We start from the raw sequence: 25,827 nt of genomic DNA, 5'->3' as shown, positions 1-25,827 counted from the left end.
TATGGGCACCCATATAGGTCCAGCTATGCCTGCCTTTTTGTTGGCTTTGTGAAACAATCTATGTTCCGTGCCTATTCTGGTATTTGTCCCCCACTTTTCCTTCACTACATCGACGACTGCATTGGCGTAGCTTCCTGCATGCATGCTGAGCTCGTTGACTTTATTAACTTTGCCTCCAACTTTCACCCTGCCCTCAAGTTTACCTGGTCCATTTCCGACACCTCCCTCCCCTTTCTAGATCTTTCTGTCTCTGTCTCTGGAGACAGATTATCCACTGATGTCTACTATAAGTCTACTGACTCTCACAGCTATCTGGACTATTCCTCTTCTCACCCTGTCTCTTGCAAAAACGCCATCCCCTTCTTGCAATTCCTCTGTCTCTGCCACATCTGCTCTCAGGATGAGGCTTTTCATTCCAGGATGAGGGAGATGTCCTTTTTTAAAGAAAGGGGCTTCCCTTCCTCCGCTATCAACTCTGCTCTCAAACGCATCTCCCCCATTTCACGTACATCTGCTCTCACTCCATCCTCCCGCCACCCCACTAGGAATAGGGTTCCCCTGGTCCTCACCTACCACCCCACCAGCCTCCAGGTCCAACATATTATTCTCCGTAACTTTCGCCACCTCCAACGGGATCCCACCACGAAGCACATCTTTCCCTCCCCCCCTCTCTGCTTTCCACAGGGATCGCTCCCTACGCGACTCCCTTGTCCATTCGTCCCCCCCATCCCTCCCCACTGATCTCCCTCCTGGCACTTATCCGTGTAAGCCGAACAAGTGCTACACATGCCCTTACACTTCCTCCCTTACCACCATTCAGGGCCCCAAACAGTCCTTCCAGGTGAGGCAACACTTCACCTGTGAGTCAGCTGAGGTGATATACTGCATCCGGTGCTCCCGATGTGGCCTTCTACATATTGGCGAGACCCGACGCAGACTGGGAGACCACTTTGCTGAACACCTGCGCTCTGTCCGCCAGAGAAAGCAGGATCTCCCAGTGGCCACACATTTTAATTCCACATCCCATTCCCATTCTGACATGTCCATCCACAGCCTCCTCTACTGTAAAGATGAAGCCACACTCAGGTTGGAGGAACAACACCTTATATTCCGTCTGGTTAGTCTCCAACCTGATGGCCTGAACATCGAGTTCTCTAACTTCCGCTAATGCCCCACCTCCCCCTCGTACCCCATCTGTTATTTATTTTATACACACATTCTTTCTCTCTCTCTCCTTTTTCTCCCTCTGTCCCTCTAACTATACCCCTTGCCCATCCTCTGGGTTCCCACCCCCCTGCCTTTCTTCCTGGACCTCCTGTCCCATGATCCTCTCGAATCCCTTTTGCCAATCACCTGTCCAGCTCTTGGCTCCATCCCTCCCCCTCCCACTTCCAAATCTCTTACTAACTCTTCCTTCAGTTAGTCCTGACAAAGGGTCTCGGCCTGAAACGTCGACTGTACCTCTTCCTACAGATGCTGCCTGACCTGCTGAGTTCACCAGCAACTTTGATGTGTGTTGCTTTCGTTGTTTGGAACTGTCTCTGTGCCCACGCCTTCGCTATGTAGGTCCCGCCGTTTGCCGCTACCTTGTGTTGTGAACCGTCTCGTTGTGTACCGTCTCGTTGTGTTCAGCATTCTGTGTATGAATCCCGGCCCTACTTCCTGTTCCCAAGGAGGGGTCCCTGCTCTGTGTTCTGTGTATGAGTCCCGGCTCTACATCTTGCTCCCAAGGAGGGGTCGCGGCTCTGTGTTCCATGTTCCTGTGTCCCAAGACCAAGGCTCTGCATTCTGCGTTCCTGTCTCCCAAGACCAAGGCTCTGTATTCTGCGACCAAAGCTCTGTGTTCTGCGTTCCTGTCTCCCTCGACCAAGGCTCTGCGTTCCTGTCTCCCTTGACCAAGGCTCTGCATTCCTGTCTCCCTTGACAAAGGCTCCGTGTTCCTGTTCTCCCTCGACCAAGTCAAGTCTTCGTGTTCTCGTCCTGTCCATGTGCCTCACCCAGCCCAGGAGTACCTCGCCCAGCACGGTGCTGGTGTTCCCTTGTCCTGTCCAGGATTCTTACGTCCAGTCCTGTTGCCACTCCTCATCCTGTAGCCACGTCTTGTCCTAACCTAGATCTGCGGTCCAATCTCCAGTCCAGGTTCAGGGTCCCTGTCCAGTCTCTGTCTCGGAGTCCTTGTCCAGGTTCCAAGTTCCTAGTTCCTCGTCTCGGTCACTCTTTCCCAGTCTAGTCCTAGCCTATGCCTTGTACCCTAGCCTCATCCAGGGCCAGTGCCTTGTCTAGTGTCGTATCTTCCCCACTTCCCTTGCTTGTTTGACACACCTAATCCTGTTCCTAGTACTTCAGTGTCTGTGTCTTGCATTTGGGTCCGCTTCCAGCGCCCCCCTTTTGACATATTCCTCCGTTTCCTTGAAACCATGTCTCTGGAGGCTTCGGTACTGGAAGACTATTACAAGCAGCACAGGTATCATGGCTGAAGGGAGACTGGAGCATTCAATGGATTTCTTGTTTTTAGCAGAGAAACCAGACACACTGGTCAGACAGAAGTCGCAGTCTGGCAAATGATGCTTCTGCTGTCGCTATATGATCAGGACAGCAAACGGTGTTGACTTCCGAGTCCCTCTGAGCCAAGCTCTAAGATCGACAGTGCATGTTGTGGAACAAATGTGAGGAGCCTAGGCTTTGTTTTGGTCACCAATTGTACACTCAAAATAGAGCATATCGGCTTTCTTCGAAAAAGGAGTCATACTCCATCTTTGAGATTTAAGCCTATGCTGGTCACAAATATAACAGAAAGTATCGTGGCTGTTGCAATATTAACAGAACATTTTGCTGTCACAAATGCTCCTGAAGATAACAATGATTTATTATGATGAGTACACACAATACGCTCTGCGCATAGAGCATGTGCATCAATGTGCTCACAACCGATATACACGGAAATGCAACGCACATGACGGTGTGTGTGTGTGTGATGCTTTTATAGACTTTCTAAAACCCGTCCTGCCATGCAGCATCTGTCCTGCCTAAGCATGCCCAGGTATGTCTGAACAAGATAGAAAACTTCTCAGCTTACATTGTGGGAACATTTTAAATGACTTGATTTATGAATTGAAATGACAAATATCGGCCAGAAGAAAATAAAAGCACGTGTTAGGAAACCTTCATGGTGATTTTCATGATCAGCCGCCCAAATTCAATATGGCGGCTGATCTCACCCAGCATTTCATATTCTACAATCTGCTCCCTTCCTTTAGAGTCCTGATGAAGAGTCCCAACCCAAAATATCAACTGTTTATTCCCCTCCATGGATGCTGCCTGACTGGCTAAATTCTTCTGGCATCTTATGTGTATTGCTCAAAATTTTCAGAGTCTTCAGAATCTCGTGCGTCTGTCTGGTCATCCCATCTTTGAACTCCCTTTATCTTTTCCCAGAAGTAAAATGACAAAAAAGGGAATGGTCAGGGTGGCTTAATTGTTTTAAGACAATTATGAATAAAGCTAAAATTGGATCTTGTGGGAAGATACTAAAATGGGGGAGGGAAATCACAACAGGATAAGACAGGAGCTGAGGGACAATGATTGGGCACAGCTCCTGTTGGACATGTCCACATCTGACATGTGGGAGTTGTTTAAAGACAAGATTAGGCTTTGAGATCAAGTTCTGGTAAGTAGTGAAGACAAGGATGGTAACAAAAGGGATGATCTGAGAGGACCCAGATTTAATGAGAAAGTCATACTGCACCCTTGTGGAACATAACAATCACAGGAACGTGCTCAAGCGGATGAGCAGAATCAATGAGAATCCCAAGGCGTTTTATACTGCTATACAGTGACCGACCCATCCCTTTGTGTTACAGAATGCTGTCTGTATAGTTATCCACCAATGGTTCAGGGTCCCTAATTGCTCTGTTACTTACTGTGTTCAATGTTATTGTGCTGGATGGTCAATCATTGTTCAGTTTTATGTATATATATTAATTTCTCTTTTATTTGTACTTCTACATTGAGGCCATTAAACAAGTTATCTTCTGTACAGTTGTTAATTTCAGTTCTGGATTACAATTAATTAGTTTGTTAAACTCACTGCTTTAATATAAACAGGACATTTCCGCTGGCTAGAGGTTTCCTGACAGTTAGTACAGCATGCATAACAAAAATATTCATCATCAAAACAATGAATGGGAAATGGTCAGATTCTAGAGAGGATATAAACTGCGAGCAAGTCTTGGAGGTCTGGCTGATGTTCTGAGATGAAAGGCTTGATTCCGATAAACTCCACAGTAGTTCCATAAGTTCACACTCAATCCTTTCAGGATGCAGGTCATGGAAGCCTCATGAAGGAATAGTGACAGTCCCTGTGATTCTGTATTTGTCCTGGCTGAGTTTCCGGAATGTTCTGGATAGACAACTCAATCTGAGCGATGTCTGATCATAATCCACGTAACTTTGCACCACCTCCCAAGCAACTGATGTCCACAGGAACTAAAAAGGGAACAGATGCATCAAATGTCAATCAAAGCAAGAGAACATGTATCAAAGGTGCAAGAAGTGATTCCCAGGCTCATTGAGTCTGTTCCATCATTCATCCTGGCTGACCTGCCAATTCATACTATCCCATATCCCCCAATTCCTTAAAGTCCAAAAATCGACCAATTTGTATTCCGAATGTAGCCAAGAAGCCAGTCTTAATGGAGTTGATTTGTTTTAAGATAATTGCAAGTCAGGGATGGGACCTAAGCCGTTTCAGGGCTAATTTTGAGGGAATTAGGAGGATCTCATGGAGGCTGACTAGGTGAGCCTGTTTGAAGGGAAAGTAATGAATGAAAGGTTGGTGGTTTTGAAAGTGATATCAAGAGTCTGGGCAGTACATTACTGTTATGGTGTAAGGTAATCTTGGCAAGTTTAGGGCAAGCCAGCTGATGAGAAATATTAAGGCTCTGATCAAGAAAGAGAAGGAAGCTACAATGGGTTTACCAGATCAGGGCTGAGTGAATCCATTGATGACTAGACAAGGATTTAAAAATGCTCTTTATTTCTCGGCAGCTCAAGTGAGAAGAGAGTAAATCAGGTCAGAGCCTAACAGAAGTTGGGAGAAAGGATGAAAGAAGCAAATTTGGGCAAGTCCAGTCATTTTGGACTGCGCAGGTGCATAAAGTGTCATAAACTCAGCTGCAAATAAAAGGGAGGGAAGGCACAAGCAGAGTAGCCATTTTGGAGCAGCCATTGTCAGAGAGTGGAGGCTTCGGCTTAATAGGCTTCAGCATGAACAGGCAGAGTTATAAAGAGGCAAGCATTTTCCCTTTTTGGTCTAGGACAGTCAGGATGGAATGCTCCTCCTGTCAGATGTGGGAATTCAGGACACCGGTTGGTTTCCTTGATGACAAGGGCACCCGACTTTAGAGCTTGACTGACTAGGCCAAGGAGCTGGATCTGGAGTTGGATGTACTCAGTACCATTTGAGAGGCTGAAAATATTATAGACGAGATACTTGAAGAGGTAGTCAGACCCAGGGTGCGGAAGAGATTTACAAGGAGCCTGCCTTATGAGAATAGGTTGAGTGAACTTGGCCTTTTCTCCTTGGAGTGACGGAGGATGAGAGGTGACCTGACAGAGCTGTACAAGATGATGAGAGGCATTGATCGTGTGGATAGATCGTGTGAAAAAATCAGAGGCTTTTTCCCAGGGCTGAAATGGCTAGCACGAGAGGGCACAGTTTTAAGGTGCTTGGAAGTAGGTACAGAGATGTCAGGGGTAAGTTTTTTTACACAGAGAGTGGTGAGTACGTGGAATGGGCTGCCGGCGACGGTGGTGGAGGCGGATACGATAGGGTCTTTTAAGAGACTCCTGGATAGGCACATGGAGCTTAGAAAAATAGAGGGCTATGGGAACCCTACGTAATTTCTGAGGTAAGGGCATGTTCAGCACAGCTTTGTGGGCCAAAGAGCCTGTATTGTGCTGTAGGTTTTCTCTGTTTCTATCAGACCATAAGATATAGGAACAGAAGTAGGCCATTCTCCTCTGTTCCTACTTTCAAGCACCTTAAAACTGTGCCCTCTCGTGCTAGCCATTTCAGCCCTGGGAAAAAGCCTCTGACTATCCACACAATCAATGCCTCCCATCATCTTGTACACCTCACATGGCCCCTGCTGTCTTTCCTAATTCCCTTCTTTAGTTCTTTTCTGACTTGTTTATACTCCTCATGTGCTTTGTTTGAATCTGACTTAAGACCATAAGATATAGGAGCAGAAGTAGGCCATTCAATCATGGGCTGATCCAATTCTTCCAGTCATCCCCACTCCCCTGCCTTCTCCCCATACCCTTTGATTCCCTGGTTAATCAAGAACCTATCTATCTCTGCCTTAAGTAAGACTTGGCCTCCACAGCCGCTCGTGACAACAAATTCCACAGATTTACCACCCTCTGACTAAAGTAACTTCTCCACATCTCTGTTCTAAATAAGATCCTCCCTCATCATAGACATAGTATTGTACAGCACAATACAGGCCCTAAGGCCCACAATGTTGTGCCGACCCTCAAACCCTGCCTCTCATATAAGCCCCCACCTTAAATTCCTCCATATACCTGTCTAGTAGTCTCTTAAACTTCACTAGTGTATCTGCCTCCACCACTGACTCAGGCAGTGCATTCCACGCACCAACCACTCTCTAAGTAAAAAACCTTCCTCTAATATCCCCCTCGAACTTCCCACCCCTTACCTTAAAGCCATGTCCTCTTGTATTGAGCAGTGGTGCCCTGAGGAAGAGGCGCTGACTATCCACTCTATCTATTCCTCTTATTGTCTTGTACACCTCTATCATGTCTCCTCTCATCCTCCTTCTCTCCAAAGAGTAAAGCCCTAGCTCCCTTAATCTCTGATCATAATGTATACTCTCTAAACCAGGCAGCATTCTGGTAAATCTCTTCTGTACCCTTTCCAATGCTTCCACATCCTTCCTATAGTGAGGCGACCAGAACTGGACACAGTACTCCAAGTATGGCCTAACCAGAGTTTTATAGAGCTGCATTATTACATCGCGACTCTTAAACTCTATCCCTCGACTTATGAAAGCTAACACCCCATAAGCTTTCTTAACTACCCTATCCACCTGTGAGGCAACTTTCAGGGATCTGTGGACATGTACCCCCAGATCCCTCTGCTCCTCCATACTACCAAGTATCCTGCCATTTACTTTGTACTCTGCCTTGGAGTTTGTCCTTCCAAAGTGTACCACCTCACACTTCTCCGGGTTGAACCCCATCTGCCACTTCTCAGCCCACTTCTGCATCCTATCCATGTCTCTCTGCGATCTTTGACAATCCTCTACACTGTCTACAACACCACCAACCTTTGTGTCGTCTGCAAACTTGCCAACCCACCCTTCTAAATTCCAGTGAGTACAGACCCACAGCCATCAAACGTACCCTTCATTTCCAGAATCAACCTTGTGAATCACCTCTGGACCAGCATATCTTTTCTTAGATGAGAAAACCAAAACTGTTCACAATACTCAAGGTGAGGCCTCACCAGTTCCTTATAAAGCTTCAGCATCACATCTCTGCTCTTGTATTCAAGAGCTCTTGAAATGAATATGAACATGGCATTTGCGTTGCACACCACTGAGTCAACCTGCAAGTTAAGTTTTCGGATGTTCTGCACAAGGACTCCCAACTCCCTTTGCATCTCAGATTTTTTGATTTTTCTCCCCATTGAGAAAATAGTCTTCACATTTATTTCTACTACCAAATTACATGATTGTGCATTTTCCAACATTGTATTACATTTGCCATTTCCTTGCCCATTCTCCAAATCTGTCTAAGTCCTTTTACAGCCTACCTTCTCCTCAACACTACCTGCCTCTTCACCAATCTTCACATTATCAGCAAACTTGGTAACACAGCCATCTATTCCATCATTTAAATCATTGATATACAGCATGAAAAAGAAGTGGTCCCAACACTGACCCCTGTGGAACACCACTAGTCACTGGCAGCCAACCAGAAAAGGATCCTTTTATTACCACTCCTGCCTCCTACCAATCATCCAATGCTTGAACCATGTTAGTAACTTCCCTGTAATACCACGGGCTCTTAACTTGGTAAGCAGCTTCATGTGTGGCACCTTGTCAAAGGCCTTCTGAAAATCCAAATATACAACATCCACTACATCCCCTTTACCTATCCTTTTTTTAATCTCCTCAAAGAATTCCAACTGGCTCATCAGGCAAGATTTTCCCTTTAGAAAACCATGCTGACTTTGTCCTATCTTGTCTGGTGTCACCCCACAACCTCATCCTTAACAATTGACTCCAACATAGAAAAAAACCTATAGCACAATACAGGCTCTTCGGCCCACAAAAATCTTCCCAACCACTGAGGTCAGGCTAATTGGTCTATAATTTCCTTTCTGCTGCCTCCCTCCTGTCTTAAACAGTGGAATGACATTTACAATTTTCCAATCCTTTGGCACGATACCAGAGTCTAATGATTTTTGAAAGATAATTACTAATGCCCCTACAATCTCTAACACTAACACTTTCAGAACCCTCAACTGCAGTTCATCTGGTCTGGGTAGCTTAGGTACCTTTAGGTCTTTCAGCTTTTTGGGCACATTCTCCCATGTAATAGTAACCGCACCCCCTTCTCTTCCTTCACACACTACAACATCTGGCACATTGCTAATGTCTTTCACAGTGAAGATCGTGCAGAATACTCACTTATTTTACCTTCTATCTCTTTGTCCCCCATTATTATTTCTCCAGCTTATTTTCTAGTGGTCCTATGTTCTGTCTCATCTCTCTTATTTTTTTACATACTTGAATAAGCTTTTACTATCCACTGATACTGTCTGATAGCTTGCTGTCATATGCTTAGTGGAGTTCCTCAGGGATCTATGCTGGGACCTCTGCTGTTTTTAATTTACATAAATGACCTGGATGAAAATGTAGATGGCTGGGTTGGCAAATTAGTGGATGATATCAAGATTGGTGGAGTTGTAGATTAATTTAGAAGACTGGAAAATAAATCAACATGATTTCAGTGGCAGATATAGGTGGAGAAATGGCAGATGGAGTTTAACACAGATACACTGCCTATAAAAAGTATTCACCACACCCTTGGAATTTTTCATGTTTTATTGTTTTACAGCATTGAATCACTTTCAAGAAGCTATGAACTTGAATCCCAAGATCTCTCTGCTCTTCAACACTGTTAAAGACCTTGCTCCAAACATATAAACATAGAACACAGAAAGCCTAAGCACAATACAGGCCCTTCCGCCCACAAAGCTGTGCTGAACATATCCTTACCTTAGAAATTATCTGGGGTTACCCATAGCCCTCTATTTTTCTAAGCTCCATGTACCTATCCAGAGTCTCTTAAAAGATTCTATCATATCCCCCTCCGCCACAGTTGCCGGCAGCCCATTCCACGCACTCACCACTCTCTGCGTAAAAAAACTTACCACTGACATCTCCTCTGTATCTGCTTCCAAGCATCTTAAAACTGTGGCCTCTCGTGCTAGGCATTTCAACATTAACAGAGACTTGGATGACTGAGGGGCAGGAATGGGTACTTTGAGTGCCAGGCTTTAGATGTTTCAGAAAGGAGGAAAAAGAGGTGGGGGCGTGTGGCACTGTTGATCAGAGATAGTGTCACGGCTGCAAAAAAGGAGGAAGTCATGGAGGAATTGTCTACAGAGTCTCTGTGGGTGGAAGTTAGGAACAGGAAGGGATCAATAACTCTACTGGGTGTTTTTTATAGACCACCCAATAATAACAGGGACATCGAGGAGCAGATAGGAAGACAGATTCTGGAAAGGTGTAATAATAGCAGGGTTGTCGTGGTGGGAGATTTTAATTCCCAAATATCAATTGGCATGTCCCTGGCGCAAGGGGTTTAGATGGGGTGGAGTTTGTTAGGTGTGTTCAAGAAAGTTTCTTGACACAATGAATACTTTGCTTCAGTATTCACTATGGAAAATAATCTTGGTGATTGTAGGGTCAACTTACAGCGGACTGTAAAGCTTGAGCCTGTAGATAAAAGAAAGAGGATGTGCTGGAGCTTTTGGAAAGCATCAAGTTGGATAAGTCACTGGGACCGGATGAGATGTACCCCAGGCTACTGTGGGAGGCGAGGGAGGAGATTGCTGAGCCTCTGGCGATGATCTTTGCATCATCAATAGGGACAGGAGAGGTTTCGGAGGATTGGAGGGTTGCAGATGTTGTTCCATTATTCAAGAAAGGTAGTAGAGATAGCCCAGTGAGTTATAGACCATTATAGACCAGTGAGTCTTACTTCAGTGGTTGGTAGGTTGATGGAGAAGATTCTGAGAGGAAGGATTTCTGTTGTTTTCTGGCAAGGATGTGTTCAGTACGTGGAAGGCATTCAAAGGCCAAGTTTTGAGAGTGCAGATTTTGCATGTTCCTGCCAGGATTAAAGGCAAAGTTAACAGGCATAGGGAACCTTGGTTTTCAAGGGATATTTGCGATCTGGTTAAGAAAAAGAGAGAGGAGTATAGCAGGTATAGGGAACAAGGAACAAATGTGGTACTTGAAGAGTATAGAAAATGTAAGAAAATACTAAAGAAGGAAATCAGGAAGGCAAAAAGACATGAGGTTGCTTTGGCACATAATGTGAAGGTAAACCCGAAGGGTTTCTACAGGTATATTAAAAGTAAAAGGATAGTAGGGACAAAATTGGTCCCTAGAAGATCAAAATGGTTGTCTCTGTGTAGATCCTCAGGAGATGGGGGAGATCTTAAACAATTTTTTTGCATCAGTATTTACTCAGGAAACTGGCATAGCGTATAGGGAAGGAAGGGAAACAAGCAGCAGTGTCATGGACCATATAGAGATTAAAGAGGAGGAGGTGCTTGCTGCTTTACAGCGAATAAAGGTAGATAAATCCCCCGGGCCTGACTTGATATTTCCTCGGACCTTGAGAGAGACTAGTGTAGAAATTGCAGGGGCCCTGGCAGAAATATTTAAAATGTCCTTAGCCACGGGTGTGGTGCCGGAGGATTGGAGGGTGGCTCATGTTGTTCCTTTGTTTAAAAAAGGCTCCAAAAGTAAACCAGGTAATTACAGGCCGGTGAGCCTGACATCTACTACTACTACTATGTCGACTCAGGCTTAGGGAGCTAGCGTCAGGCCTGACTTCACTAGTAGGTAAGTTATTGGAAGGTGTTCTGAGAGATCGGATATACAAGTATTCGGACAGTCAAGGGCTGATTAAGGATAGTCAGCATGGCTTTGTGCATGGTAGATCATGTTTAACGAATCTTGTAGAGTTTTTCGAGGAAGTTACCAAGAAAGTAGACGAAGGAAAGGCTGTGGATGTTGTCTACATGGAGGCCTTTGACAAGGTCCCACATGGGAGGTTATTTCAGAAGGTTCAGACACTAGGTATCCATGGAGAGGTTGTAAACTGGATTCGAAATTGGCTATGTGGGAGAAGACAGAGAGTGGTAGTGGATGATTGCTTCTCAGAATGGAGGCCTGTGACTAGTGGTGTGCCTCAGGGATCTGTGCTGGGACCATTGTTGTTTGTTGTCTATATCAATGATCTCAATAATAATGTAGTAAATTGGATCAGCAGGTTTGCTGATGACACTAAGATTGGAAGAGTTGTGGATAGCGAGGAAGGCTTTCAAAGCTTGCAGAGGGATCTGGACCAACTGGAAAAATCGGCCAGAAAATGGCAGATGGAATTTAATGCAGACAAGTGTGAGGTGTTGCATTTTGGAAGGACAAATCAAGGTAGGACATACACAGTAAATGGTAGGGCACTGAGGAGTGCGGAGGAACAAAGAAATCTGGGAGTTTGGATACATAATTCCCTGAAAGTGGTGTCAGGGTTGTAAAGAAGGCTTTTGGCATCCTGGTATTCATAAATTGAAGTATTGAGTATAGGAGTTGGGATGTTATGGGGAGGTTGTATAAGACATTGGTGAGGCCAAGTTTGGAGTTTTGTGTACAGTTCTGGTCACCTAACTATAGGAAGGATATCAGTAAGATTGAAAGAGTGCAGAGAAGATCTACTAGGATGTTGCTGGGTCTTCAGGAGTTGAGTTACAGGGAAAGATTGAACAGGTTAGGACTTTATTCCTTGGAGCGTAGGAGAATGAAGGGAGATTTGATAGAGGTTTACAAAATTATGAGGGGTATAGACAGAGTAAATGTGAATAGGCTCTTTCCACTTAGATTAGGAGAGATAAATACAAGAGGACATGGCTTTAGGGTGAAAGGGGAAAGGTTTGGGGGGAAACATTAAGGGGAACTTCACTCAGAGAGTGGTGGGAGTGTGGAATGAGCTGCCATCTGACGTGGTAAACACGGGCTCACTTAAGTTTTAAGAAGAAGTTGGATAGATACATGGATGGGAGAGGTCTGGAGGGTTATGAACTGGATGCAGGTCAATGGGACTAGCGGAATAATGTTTCGGCATAAACTAGAAGGGCCGAATGGCCTGTTTTCTGTGCTGTAGTGTTCTATGGTTCTAAATGACACAAAATTAGAAGGTGGTGTTGATAGTGAAAATGGTTATAATAGATTACAGATCTGTTAGGAAGTTGGTCGGGGAGTGGCAAATAGATATCAATACAAACAAATCTGCGGTGATATATTTTGGAAAGTCAAACCAATATAGGACTTGTATAATGAATGGCAGGATACCGGCAAGTGTGTTGTAACAGAGAGAATTGGAGTACAAGTGCATAGTTCATTGAAAGTGGTGTCACAGATCGACAAGGTGAGGGAAAAAGGCATTCAGCATGCTGGTCTTCATCAGTCGGGGCAATGATGAAGGGACATTAATTTGTAGTTGGTGAGACTGTATATGGAGTATTATATACAGTTTTGGTCATCCTGTTATATATGTTGTTATACTGGAAAGAGTGCAGAAAAGATTTATTATAAATTAATTTATAATAAGGTATGAGCACACTGTTGTGGGTTGAATAGTTGTGGGTAGAGCAAAGGAACTCCAAGGGTAAAAAGACCCTGATGGTAGTTATATACAGCCCCCAAGCAGTAGTAAGGATGTGGTCTACAAAATTACAATGGGAAATAGTAAATGCATCCCAAATGTTTCCATAGTCAGAGGAGATTTCAATATGCAGGTAGTTAGGAAAAATCAAGTTGGTGCTGGATCCCAGGAGGGGGAGTTTCTAGAATGCCTGTGAGGTGGCTTTTTAAAGCAGCTCATAGTTGAGCCCACTAGGGGATCAGCTATTCTGAAATGGCCGTTGTACAATGAACCAGAATGGGTTAGAGAGCTTATGGTAAAAGAACCCTCATGGGTGTGTGATCATAATATGATTGTATTCACCTAGAAATTTGAGAAGGAGAAGCTAAAGTAAGATTTAACAGTATTACAGTGGAGTAAAGGGAATTACAGACGCATGAGAGAGGAGTTGGCTAAAATTTATTGGAGAAGAACACTGGCAGGGATGACAACAGTGAAGAAATGGCAGAGAAGATTTTGGGGTACCGCAAGTCTGGCTCTTTACTGGTGCTTTTCTGCACGCTTGAGTGCCCGGTGGAGCATGCTGATGTCTTTTTGCTGGTGGGGGTAAGGGGGGGATCATTGCCTCGCTGCTTCTTGTGCATGGGAAGGGAGTTGGGGGGGATTTGGGGTTCTAACATTTTAACTGTCATTCATTCTTTGGGACACTCCTCTGATTTTGTGGATGTCTGTGAAGAAAAAGAATTCCTGGATGTATTTTGTATATATTTCTCTGACTTTAAATGCACCTATTGAACCTACTGTATTTCTGGAAGCAGTTTAGAAGGTACAGTATATATACATCCCAAAGAAGAAGTAGTATTCTAAAGGAAAGTTGATACAACCGTGTCTAACAAGGGAAATCAAAGCCAACATAAAAGCCAAAGGAAGGGCATATAGTAGAGCAAAAATTAATACGAAGTTAGAGGATTGTGAAGCCTTTAAAACAGCCAATAATATTAAAGAGGATACCAAAAGTTTCTTCAGATATATAAAGTGTAAAAGAGAATACTAAGATAGGTGGGAGGGGCAGGTAGTTTTGAGGAAGTAGAGAGGCTACAGAAGGAAGATAGATTAGAGAATGAGCAATGAAATGGCAGATGGAATACAGTATTGGGAAGTGTATGGTCATGCACTTTGGTAGAAGAAATGAAGGGGTTGACAATTTTCTAAATTGAGAGAAAATGCAAAAAGACAAGGTGCAAAGGGCCTTGGGAGTCCTTGTGCAAGGTTCTCTAAAGGTTACTTTGCAGGTTGAGTCTGTGGGTGAGGAAGTCAAATTCAATGTTAGCATTCATTTCAAGAGAACTAGAACTGAAACTTTATAAAGCACTGGTCTCACTTGGAGTATTGTGAGGAGTTCTGGGTCCCTTATCTTGGAAATAATGTGCTAAAACTGAAGAGGGTTTAAAGGAGATTCACGAAAATGATTCCAGGATTGAATAGCCTGTTGTATGAAGAGCACCTGATAGCTTTGGGCTATATTCACTAGAATATCAGCTCGGACAGTAGGGATGCTAGGCAGGATATTTGAATGCTTCCCTTATGGGATGTTGGAAGGCAGGTAAATCTCCATTGCCCCTGGCAATTAAAACGGTGAGAAGGGCATCCTGCTGCAGCTTCTAATAGGCTGCATTAATGAGTTAGAGCTTGAACTGGATGAACTCTGGATCATTTGAGAGGCTGAAGGGGTGAAAGATAGGAAATATAGAGGGATAGTTACACCCAAGGTTCAGTTTACAGGAAACTGGGTGATAATCAGGAAGAGAAAAGGGGTTAAAAGCCAATGCCGGGTACTCCTGTGGCCATACCCCTCAACAACAGCCCACGGTTTTACAGAAAAGTTACTGGTTTGGTTAGAGCACTGGCTGCCTAGGAGGCAGCGAGTGGGAATAAAAGGATCCTTTTCTGGCTGGCTGTCGATGACTAGTGGTGTTCCATAGGGGTCGGTGTTGGGACCGCTACTTTTTATGCTGTATATCAATGACTTAGATGATGGAATAGATGGCTTTGTTGCCAAGTTTGCAGTTGATACGAAGATTGATGGAGGGGCAGGTAGTGCTGAGGAAACAGGTAGGCTGCAGAAGCACTTAGATAGATGAGGAGAATGAAAAGAGAGTGGTAAATTAAATACAATATTGAAAAATGCATGGTCACACACTTTGGTAGTAGAAATAAATGTGCAGTCGAAGCAGGGAGAATATCCAAAAATCTGAGATACAAAGGGACTTGGGAGTCCTTGTGCAGAACACCCTGAAGGTTAAACTAATATGGCAGGGGATGGGAACCAGTATGATAGAGCTGAGGATAAGCCATTAGAGTTAGAAGTAAGGTTAGGGTTAGGGTTAGGGTTAACATAACATGAATGCAAGGAATGATTGGGTACAAATGCAGACAGAGCAAAATTGTACCACAGAGGCAAAATTCAAAAGGGTTTTTTTTTTAAACACTGCTCGGGGAGAGTCTGCACTGCGCAGGCACGTGACGCAGCGCGCCAAGGTTTAAAAAGCAGACCACCATATACAGCGGCCATCATCGGAGTGGACTGAGTCAGAGTGGGACGGCTTTGGCTCAAACAGGCAGAGGCCAGGGTAGGTTCCGGTAAGTTTTTTTGTTCAGATTGTTTAGAGTAGAGAGAATGCCAGGCAGGATGTTGGAATGCTCCTCTTGCAGAATGTGGGAAGTCAGGGAGCCCTCCGGTGTCCCTGACAATGACACCTGCAGGAAGTGCATCCAGCTGCAACTCCTAACAAACCGCGTTAGGGAACTGGAGCAGGAGCTGGATGACCTCCGGATCATTCGGGAGAATGAGGAGATTACAGATAGTAGCTACAGGGAGGTAGTTACGCCAAAGGAGCAGAACACAGGAAATTGGGTCACTGTCAGGCGAGAGAAGAGGAAAGGGCAGGCAGAGCAGGGTTCCCCTGTGGCCATTCCCCTCAACAACGAGTATACCGCATTGGATACTGTTGGGGGGGGATGACTTAACTGGGACAAGCTGCAGTAGCTGGATCTCTGGCACTGCATCTGGCTTTGCAGTGCAGAAGGGAGGGTGGAAAAAGAGGAGAGCGGTAGTTCGATAGTTAGAGGTGCAGATAGGAGGTTCTGTGGTCGTGACAGAGAATCCAGGATGGTTTGTTGCCTCCCGGGTGCCAGGGTCAAGGATGTCTCTGATCGCTTGCATGACATTCTGAAGCGGGAGGGTGATCAGCCAGATGTCGTGGTGCACATCGGTACCAATGACATAGCAAGGAAGAGTGAGGAGGCCCTGGAGAGTGAGTATAGAGAGCTTGGTAGGAAGTTGAAAAGCAGGACCTCGAGGGTGGTAATCTCAGGATTGCTACCTGTGCCACATGCCAGTGAGGGTAGGAATAGGATGCTCTGGAGGTTGAACAAGTGGCTGAGGAACTGGTGTAGGGGGCAGGGTTTCAGATTTCAGGATCATTGAGACCTCTTCTGGGGCAGGTGGGACCTGTACAAGAGAGACGGGTTACACTTGAACTACAGGGGGACCAATATCCTTTCAGGGAGGTTTGTTAGTGCTATTGGGGAGGCTTTAAATTAGATTTGCAGGGGGATGGGAACCACAGTGCCAGAGCTAACAATGTGGCTGGGGTGAAAATAAATGATGTTAAAAGTTCAAGCAAATCCGCTAATAGAAAGGTTGTGAGTGGTGGTAAAAATCTTCCGAGGTGTATATATTTCAATGCTGGGAGTATTGCAGGGAAGGCGGATGAGTTGAGGGCGTGGATTGACGTGGAATTATGACATTATAGCAATTAGTGAAACTTGGCTACAGGAGGGGCAGGACTGGCAGCTTAATATTCCAGAGTTCCAATGTTTCAGATGTGATCGAGGCAGAGGAATGAAAGGTGGGGGAGTAGCATTGCTTGTTAGGGAAAATATTACAGCAGTGCTCAGGCAGGACAGATTAGAGGGCTTGTCTACTGAGTCCTTATGGGTGGAGCTGAGAAACAGGAAAGGTATGGCCACATTAGTGGGACTGTATTACAGACCACCCAATAGTCAACGAGACTTGGAAGAGCAAATCTGCAGAGAGATAGCAGGCCATTGCAGGAAACATAAAGTTGTGGTGGTAGGGGATTTTAATTTTCCATACATTGATTGGGACTCCCATACTGTTAGGGGTCGAGATGGTTTAGAGTTTGTAAAATGTGTTAAGGAAAGTTTTCTAAATCAATATATAGCGGGACCAACTAGAGGGGATGCAATATTGGATGTCCTGTTAGGAAACAAGTTAGGACAAGTGACGGAAGTCTGTGTAGGGGAGCACTTTGGTTCCAGTGATCATAACACCATTAGTTTCAATTTGATCATGGACAAGGATAGATCTGGTCCTAGGGTTGAGGTTCTGAACTGGAAGAAGGCCTAATTTGAAGAAATGAGAAAGGATCTAAAAAGCGTGGATTGGGACAGGTTGTTCTCTGGCAAAGATGTGATTGGTAGGTGGGAAGCCTTCAAAGGGGAAATTTTGAGAGTGCAGAGTTTGTATGTTCCTGTCAGGATTAAAGACAAATTGAATAGGAATAAGGAACCTTGGTTCTCAAGGGATATTGCAACTCTGATAAAGAAGAAGAGGGAATTGTATGAAATGTATAGGAAACAGGGAGTAAATCAGGTGCTTGAGGAGTATAAGAAGTGCAAGAAAATACTTCAGAAAGTAATCAGGAGGGCTAAAAGAAAACATGAGGTTGCCTTGGCAGTCAAAGTGAAGGATAATCCAAAGAGTTTTTACAGGTATATTAAGAGCAAAAGGATTGTAAGGGATAAAATTGGTCCTCTTGAAGATCAGAGTGGTCAGCTATGTGTGGAACCAAAGGAAATGGGGGAGATCTTAAATAGGTTTTTTGCATCTGTGTTTACTAAGGAAACTGGCATGAAGTCTATGGAATTAAGGGAATTAAGTAGTGAGATCATGGAAACTGTACAGATTGAAAAGGAGGAGGTGCTTGCTGTCTTGAGGAAAATTAAAGTGGATAAATCCCCGGGACCTGACAGGGTGTTCCCTCGGACCTTGAAGGAGACTAGTTTTGAAATTGTGGGGGCCCTGGCAGAAATATTTCAAATGTTGCTGTCTACAGGTGAGGTGCCAGAGGATTGGAGAGTAGCTCATGTTGTTCCGTTGTTTAAAAAAGGATCGAAAAGTAATCCGGGAAATTATAGGCCGGTAAGTTTAAAGTCAGTAGTAGGTAAATTATTGGAGGGAGTTCTAAGAGACAGAATCTACAAGCATTTGGATAGACAGGGACTTATTAGGGAAAGTCAACATGGCTTTGTGCGTGGTAGATCATGTTTGACCAATCTATTGGAGTTTTTTGAGGAGTTTACCAGGAAAGTGGATGAAGGGAAGGCAGTGGATATTGTCTACATGGATTTCAGTAAGGCCTTTGACAAGGTCCCGCGTGGGAGGTTAGTTAGGAAAATTCAGTCGTAGGTATACATGGAGAGGTGGTAAATTGGATTAGACATTGGCTCAATGGAAGAAGCCAAAGAGTGGTAGTAGAGAATTGCTTCTCTGAGTGGAGGCCTGTGACTAGTGGTGTGCCACAGGGATCAGTGCTGGGTCCATTGTTATTTGTCATCTATATCAATGATCTGGATGATAATGTGGTAAATTGGATCAGCAGATTTGCTGATGATACAAAGATTGGAGGTGTAGTAGACAGTGAGGAAGGTTTTCAGGGCCTGCAGAGGGACTTGAACCAGCTGGAAAAATGGGCTGAAAAATGGCAGATGGAATTTAATACAGAGAAGTGTGAGGTATTGCACGTTGGAAGGACAAACCAAGGTAGAACATACAGGGTTAATGGTAAGGCACTGAGGAGTGCAGTAGAACAGAGGGATCTGGGAATACAGATACAAAATTCCCTAAGTGGCGTCACAGGTAGATAGGGTCGTAAAGAGAGCTTTTGGTACATTGGCCTTTATTAATCAAGGTATTGAGTATAAGAGCTGGAATGTTATGATGAGGTTGTATAAGGCATTGGTGAGGCCGAATCTGGAGTATTGTGTTCAGTTTTGGTCACCAAGTTACAGGAAGGATATAAATAAGGTTGAAAGAGTGCAGAGAAGGTTTACAAGGATGTTGCCGGGACTTGAGAAACAGTTACAGAGAAAGGTTGAATAGATTAGGACTTTATTCCCTGGAGCGTAGAAGAATGAGGGGAGATTTGATAGAGGTATATAAAATTATGATGGGTATAGATAGAGTGAATGCAAGCAGGCTTTTTCCACTCAGGCAAGGGGAGAGAAAAACTAGAGGATATGGGTTAAGGGTGAGGGGGGAAAAGTTTAAAGGGAACATTAGGGGGGGCTTCTTCACACAGAGAGTGGTGGGAGTATGGAATGAGCTGCCAGATGAGGTGGTAAATGCAGGTTCTTTTATAACATTTAAGAATAAATTGGACAGATACATGGATGGGAGGTGTATGGAGGGATATGGTTCGTGTGCAGGTCAGTGGGACTAGGCAGAAAATGGTTCGGCACAGCCAAGAAGGGCCAAAAGGCCTGTTTCTGTGCTGTAGTTTCTATGGTTCTATGGTGAAGAACACAGGACTGAAGGTGCTGTATTTAAATGTGCGTAGCATTCAAAATAAGGTGGATGAATTTGTGGTGCAAAGAGATTGGTCAGTATGAGATTGTAGGCATCACTGAGTCGTGGCTGAAAAAAGGATATAGCTGTTAGCTTAACATCAAAGGATCTACTTTGTATCGAAAGAATAGGCAGGAAGGCGTAGGTTGTGGTATGGCTAAGTCAGTAAGAGATGATATTTCAGGTAAGTGAACAAGCCTAAATATTAACTTGCAGGTTGAGTCAGTGGTGAGGAAGGCAAATGCCATATTAGCATTCATTTCAAGAGGTCTAAAATACAAGAGCAGAGATGTGATGCTGAGGCTTTATAAAGCACTGGTGAGGCCTCAGTTTAGGTATTGCAAACAGCTTTGGGCTCTTCATCTAAGAAAAGATGAGTTGTCATTGGACAAGGTCCAGAGGAGGTTCACAAGGATGATTCCGAGAATGAAAGGGTTATCATACAAGGAATGTTTGATGGCTGTGGGTCTGTATTCACTGGAATATAGAAGGATAAGGGGAGATCTCATTGAAACATTTTAAATGTTGAATGCCTGGACAGAGTAGATGTGGAAAGAATGTTTCCCATGGTGGGGGAATCTAGGACAAGACGGCACAGCCCTAGGACAGAGGGGGGTCCATTTAAAACACAGGTGCAGAGAAATTTGCTACAGCCAAGGGTGGTGAGTTTGTGGAATTTATTACCACAGGTAGCTGTGGAGCCCAGGTCGTTGGGTGTATTTAATGCAAAGCTTGAAAGGTTCTTGATCGGACATGGCATCAAAGGTTACGGGGAGAAGACCAGAGAGTGGGGCTGAGCAGACTTGATGGGCAAATGGCCTAATTCTGCTCCAATGTCTTATGGTCTTTAAGGGGAACATGAGGAGAAACTTCTTCACTCAGAGGGTCATGAGAGTGTGGAATGAGCTGCCAACACAAGTGGTCCATGCGAGCTCAATTTGAAGGTTCAAGAGAAGTTTGGATAGGTACATGGATAGTAGGGTCATGGTCCCAGTGCAGGTCAATGGGAGTAAGCAGTTTAAATGGTTTCAGCATGGACTAGATGGGCCAAAAGGCTTGCTTCTATGCTGCAGTTTCTTTTTTTTTAAATTTTATTTTTATTTGGATAAGGAATTCACAAATATCATGTACTTTTTTCACACATATAACCTTATCCATTATTTTATATGTATAAAACTATAATTATTTATACATTAAGTACACATTGAGATGATATAAAAGGAAATTAGACACAAATAGATAATTATGTACTGTGGTAATTCTAATCTATTAGGCTAAGTAATGGTATTAGTTGTTAAGAAAAATGGTAATAATAGTTTCCATATAACTCTTCTGGACCATTTCCACTGGTCCAAAATGTTGTATATAAGCCTATATATCAACCATTGTAGGTGTTTATATCCTAATTTGTTCATGCTTGCTCCTGCCCGCAGGCATAATTATCCAATCCCTATGTACTTACTTACTTAATTTTTTCATTTTTTATCCCTTTCCCAAATCTTTCCCTTTACTTGTGTTAGTTCTCTATTTTCCAAAAGAAAACAAAAAAAAAAGACATTTAGACTAGGAGTGCTTACGTTAGCAATATTACTGTGTTGATGAGAAGAGCAGTATAAATCATTAGGAGAGTCATCTAAAGTCTGCTCGCATTGGGGTTATATATTCAATCCATTTATTCCAGATTTGATAAAATTTTTCTTTTTGAATTCTCAGGGAGTAAGTCAACTTTTCCATTTTAAATATTTCCAAGATAATTTCGTGCCAATCTTCTAATGTAGGTGGTATTGGATTTAGCCACTTTCTAGTGATTGATTTCTTACTTGCTGCTAAGAGGGCCTGCAGCAACTTTATATCTTCCTTCTGTTCAAGAAACAATACATGCCCCAAATAGAGCGTCTCAAAGTTCAGAGGTATCTGGGATCTAAGTACCTTAACTAATGTTCTATGAATACCTTCCCAATATAGACTTAATTTAGGGCAATCCTAGAAAATATGAAAATGATTTGCCTCCTTGGAGCCACACCTTCTCCAACACGTCACGTTTGTATCTTTATATTTTTCCTGATATGGGGTCTTGAAGTATAATGTTTTTCCAACAATGTTCTCTCCAAGTCAAAGAATTAGTCGAGGACCATTGAAAGCTGCAGATTTTCCCCCAAGCCTCCTCTGAAAGTACCAACCCCGCTATGCTGCAGTTTCTATGACTCTAAATAAGAAGCAAGATAGACAAAGGAGAAGGGATGGATTTTGTGCACTTGGATTTTCAGAAGACCTTTAACAAGGTGCCACACATGAGGCTGCTTAACAATTTAAGAGACCATGGTATTATAGGAAAGATGCTGGCATGGATAGAACATTGGCTAATTGACAAGAGGCAATGTTTTTTGGGAGAGTATATCAGTAAAAACCAAAGCCATTAAACTGAATTTCATAGAAAAACATAAAAAACCTACAGCACAATACAGGTCCTTTGGCCCACAGAGTTGTGCTGAACATGTCCCTACCTTAGAAATTACTAGGCTTACCTACAGCCCTCTATTTTTCTAAGCTCCGTGTACTTATCCAAAAGTCTCTTAAAAGACCCTATCGTATCCACCTTCACCACCATTGCCAGCAGCCCATTCCACGCACTCACCACTCTCTGAGTAAAAAGGTTACCCCTGACATCTCCTCTGTACCTACTCCCCAGCACCTTAAACCTGTATCCTCTTGTGGCAGCCATTTCAGAAAGGGAAAGTTTGTGCAGCTGTGGCAAAGCTTCAGAAGATAAACTGGAAGGAACTGCCTGATGTTGAGTCAGTTGAGGAACAATGGGGTTGATTTAAAGAGATAATACCCGAAGTGCAGGAATTACTCACATCTAACTTGGGAGAAGCAATAAAAACAATTGATCAACTACATGGATGAATAAACAATTATTGAAAAAAAAGACAGCAATATATAGAATACAGCAAAAATAACAATGTTGTTAACTATAGGGCAGATGAAAATATGAGAGCTATTATCAAGAGGGAAATTCAGATTGCCAAAAGGCAGCTTGGGAAGGATATTCCTGATAGAGCTAAGACTGACCCCGAAAGATTTTTTCAATGCTTTAGTAGTTAAAGAAAAGTCAAAGTGGGAGGTAAGGGTATTAGGAATAATAGTGGGATGATAAATTATGCAGAGAAGGATATAACGGATACTCTTAGCTCATACCTTGTTAATATATTGACCTGTGAAGATGTTAGCAATATAGAGTAGGTTACAGGGTCAGCACAACATTGTGGGCTGAAGGGCCTGTAATGTGCTGTAGATTTTCTATCTTCCATGGAATTGATGTCTTTGTTGCAACATTTGCGGACAATACAAAGGTAGGTAGTAATGAAGAAGCAGTGAGGCTATAGAAGGACTTAGACAGATTAAGAAAATAAGACCATGAGACCATAAGACATAGGAGCAGAATTTGGGTTAGGTCATCTCGCATTAGGAGCGACAGAGGATGAGAGGTGATCTGATAGAGATGTATAAGATGATGAGAGGCATTGATTGTGTGGATAGTCAGAGGCTTTTTCCCAGGGCTGAAATGGCTAGCCGAAGAGGGCACAGTTTTAAGGTGCTTGGAAGTAGATACAGAGGAGATGTCAGGGGTAAGTTTTTTTATGCAAAGAGTGGTGTGTGCATAGAGTTGGCTGCCGGCAGTGGCAGTGGAGGCAGAAACAATAGGGTATTTTAAGAGACTCCTGGATGGATACATGGAGCTTAGAAAAATAGAGGGCTATGGGTAAAGCCTAGGTAGTTCTAAGGTAAGGTAAGTTGTGAGCCGAAGGACCTATATTGTGTTCTAGGTTTTCTATGTTTCTATTTGGCCCATAGAGTTTGCTCCGCCATTCAATCCTTTTTTTCCCTCCTCCTTAACCCCATTTCCCGGCCTTCTCCCCGTAACCTTTGATGCCATGTCCAATCAAGAACCTATTAATCTCTGCCTTAAATACACCCAATGACCTGGTCTCCACAGCTGCATGTGGCAACGAATTCTGGTGAAAGAAATTTCTCCGCATCTCTGTTTTGAATGGACGCCCCTCTATCCTGAGGCTGTGCCCTCTTGTCCTAGACTCTCCCACCATGGGAAACATCCTTTCCACATCTACTCTGTATAGCCCTTTCAACATTCGAAAGGTTTCAATGAGATCCTTTTGAATGAGATAAGGTTTTAATGCAAGAAGATTGAACAAAGCATATGAGCTTAGAGCGTGGATCAGTACTTGGAGCTATGATGTTGTGGCCATTACAGATACTTGGAAGGCCCAGGGCAGCAATGGTTACTTACAGTGCCAGGCTTTAGGACATGAGGGAGGCAAGAGGTGGGGGTGTGGCACTGTGATCAGAGACAATGTCACGGCTGCAGAAAAGGAGGAAGTCATGGAGGGATTGTCTATTGAGTCTCTGTGGGTGGAGGTTAGAAACAGGAAGGGGTCAATAACTCTACTGGGTGCTTTTTCATAGACCACCCAACATTAACAGGATCATCGAGAGCAGATAGGGAAACAGATTCTGGAAAGGTATAATAATAACAACAGGGCTGTCATGGTGGGAAATATTAATACCCCAAATATTGATTAGCATCTCCGTAGAGCAAGGGGTTTAGACAGAGTGGAGTTTGTTAGGTGTTTTTAGGAAGGTTTCCTGACACAATATGTAGATAAGCCCACAAGAGGATAGGCTATACTTGATTTGGTATTGGGAAATGAACCTGATCGGGTGTCAGATCTCTCAGTGGGAGTGCATTTTGGAGATAGTGATCACAATTCTATCTCCTTTACCATAGCATTAATTGGAGTAAGGGGAAATATGAAGCTATCAACGGTGAGTGCGTGGAATGGGCTGCCGGTGACGGTGGTGGAGGCGGATATGATAGGGTCGTTTAAGAGACTCCTGGATAGGTACATGGAGTTTAGAAAAATACAGGACTATGGGTAACCCTAGGTAATTTCTAAAGTATGTACATATTTGGCACAGCATTGTGGGCCAAAGGGCCTGTATTGTGCTGTACTTTTTCTATGATTCTATCCTCCCTCATCCTTTTAAATTCCAGCGAGTGTAGATCCAGAGCTATCGAACGTTCCTCATATGATCACCCTTTCATTCCTGGAATCATCCTTGTGAACCTCCTCTGGACCCTCTCCAATGCCAGCACACCTCTTCTAAGATGAGGAGCCCAAAACTGTTCACAATACTCAGGCTGAGGCCTCAACTTCTAAAAAATGGGCAAAGGAGTAGCAGATGGAATACAGTGTCAGGAATTGTATGGTCATGCACTTTGGTAGAAGAAATAAAATAGAGAAAAAAATTCAAAAACACTGAGATGCAAGGGGAATTGAGTCCTTGTGCAGGATTCCTTAAAGGTTAATTTGCAGGTTGAGACATTGCTGAGCAAGGCAAATGCAATGTTAGCATACATTTCAAGAGGACTAGAATATAAAAACAAAGATGTAATGTTGAACCATTATAAAGCACTGGTGAGGCCTCACTGGAGTATTGTGAGCAGTTTTGGGCCCCCTATCTTTGAAAGGATGTACTGACACTGGAAAAGGTTCAAAGGAGTTTGACGAACTTGATTCCAGGATTGAACGGCTTTCATATAAAGAACATTTGATGGCTCTGGCCCTGTATTCACTGGAATTCAGAAGAATGAAGGGTGACCTAACTGAAACCTATTGAATGGTGAAAGGCCTCAAAAGAGTGGATGTGGAGAGGATGTTTAGTATGGTGGGGGAAGCCTCAGACCAAGGGACACAACCCTTTGCAGAAATGGAGAAGAGGAGGAATTTCTTTAGACAGCTAGTGGTGAACCTGTTGAATTTGTTGCCACAGCTGCCTGTTGAAGACAAGGTTTTATGTATACTTAAGGCAGAGGGTGATAGATTCTTGATTGGTCAGGGCATGAAGGGATAGAGGGAGAAGGCAGGCGCTTGGGGCTGAGAGGTAAAATGGATCAGCCATGATGAAATAGTGAAGCAGACTTGATGGACCAAATGGCCTAATTATGCTCTCAGAATTAGCCATTTGGAAGCACTTGGATAGGTTCATGCAAGGAGGGGAGGGACTTAAGCGATATGGGCCATAACTGAGCCTAGATGGGTGGGCACTGGAGTCAGCATGGAGTCCTGGGGCTGAAGGGACTATATGTATGATGCACCGCTCTGTCACTTTTCAGCATAATAACAAAT

At 43.7% G+C, this 25,827-nt stretch overlaps 1 protein-coding gene across 18 annotated transcripts in view; it reads right to left on the bottom strand.

Annotated features, from left to right (window-relative positions):
* Positions 1 to 2,845: 2,845 nt before the first annotated feature.
* Positions 2,846 to 25,827, bottom strand: part of LOC140195654 (plectin-like) — a 435,007-nt gene continuing 412,025 nt past the window's right edge. For all 18 annotated transcript variants that reach the window (XM_072254355.1, XM_072254356.1, XM_072254359.1 and 15 more), the window contains one exon: positions 2,846 to 4,485. The gene's annotated coding sequence lies outside the window, so the exon portion shown is untranslated. The remainder of the gene's footprint in view (positions 4,486 to 25,827) is intronic.

This window comes from Mobula birostris, chromosome 3, assembly GCF_030028105.1.
Source record: "Mobula birostris isolate sMobBir1 chromosome 3, sMobBir1.hap1, whole genome shotgun sequence".
NCBI lineage: Eukaryota > Metazoa > Chordata > Chondrichthyes > Myliobatiformes > Myliobatidae > Mobula > Mobula birostris.
This window is presented reverse-complemented; position numbering and strand designations above follow the sequence as displayed.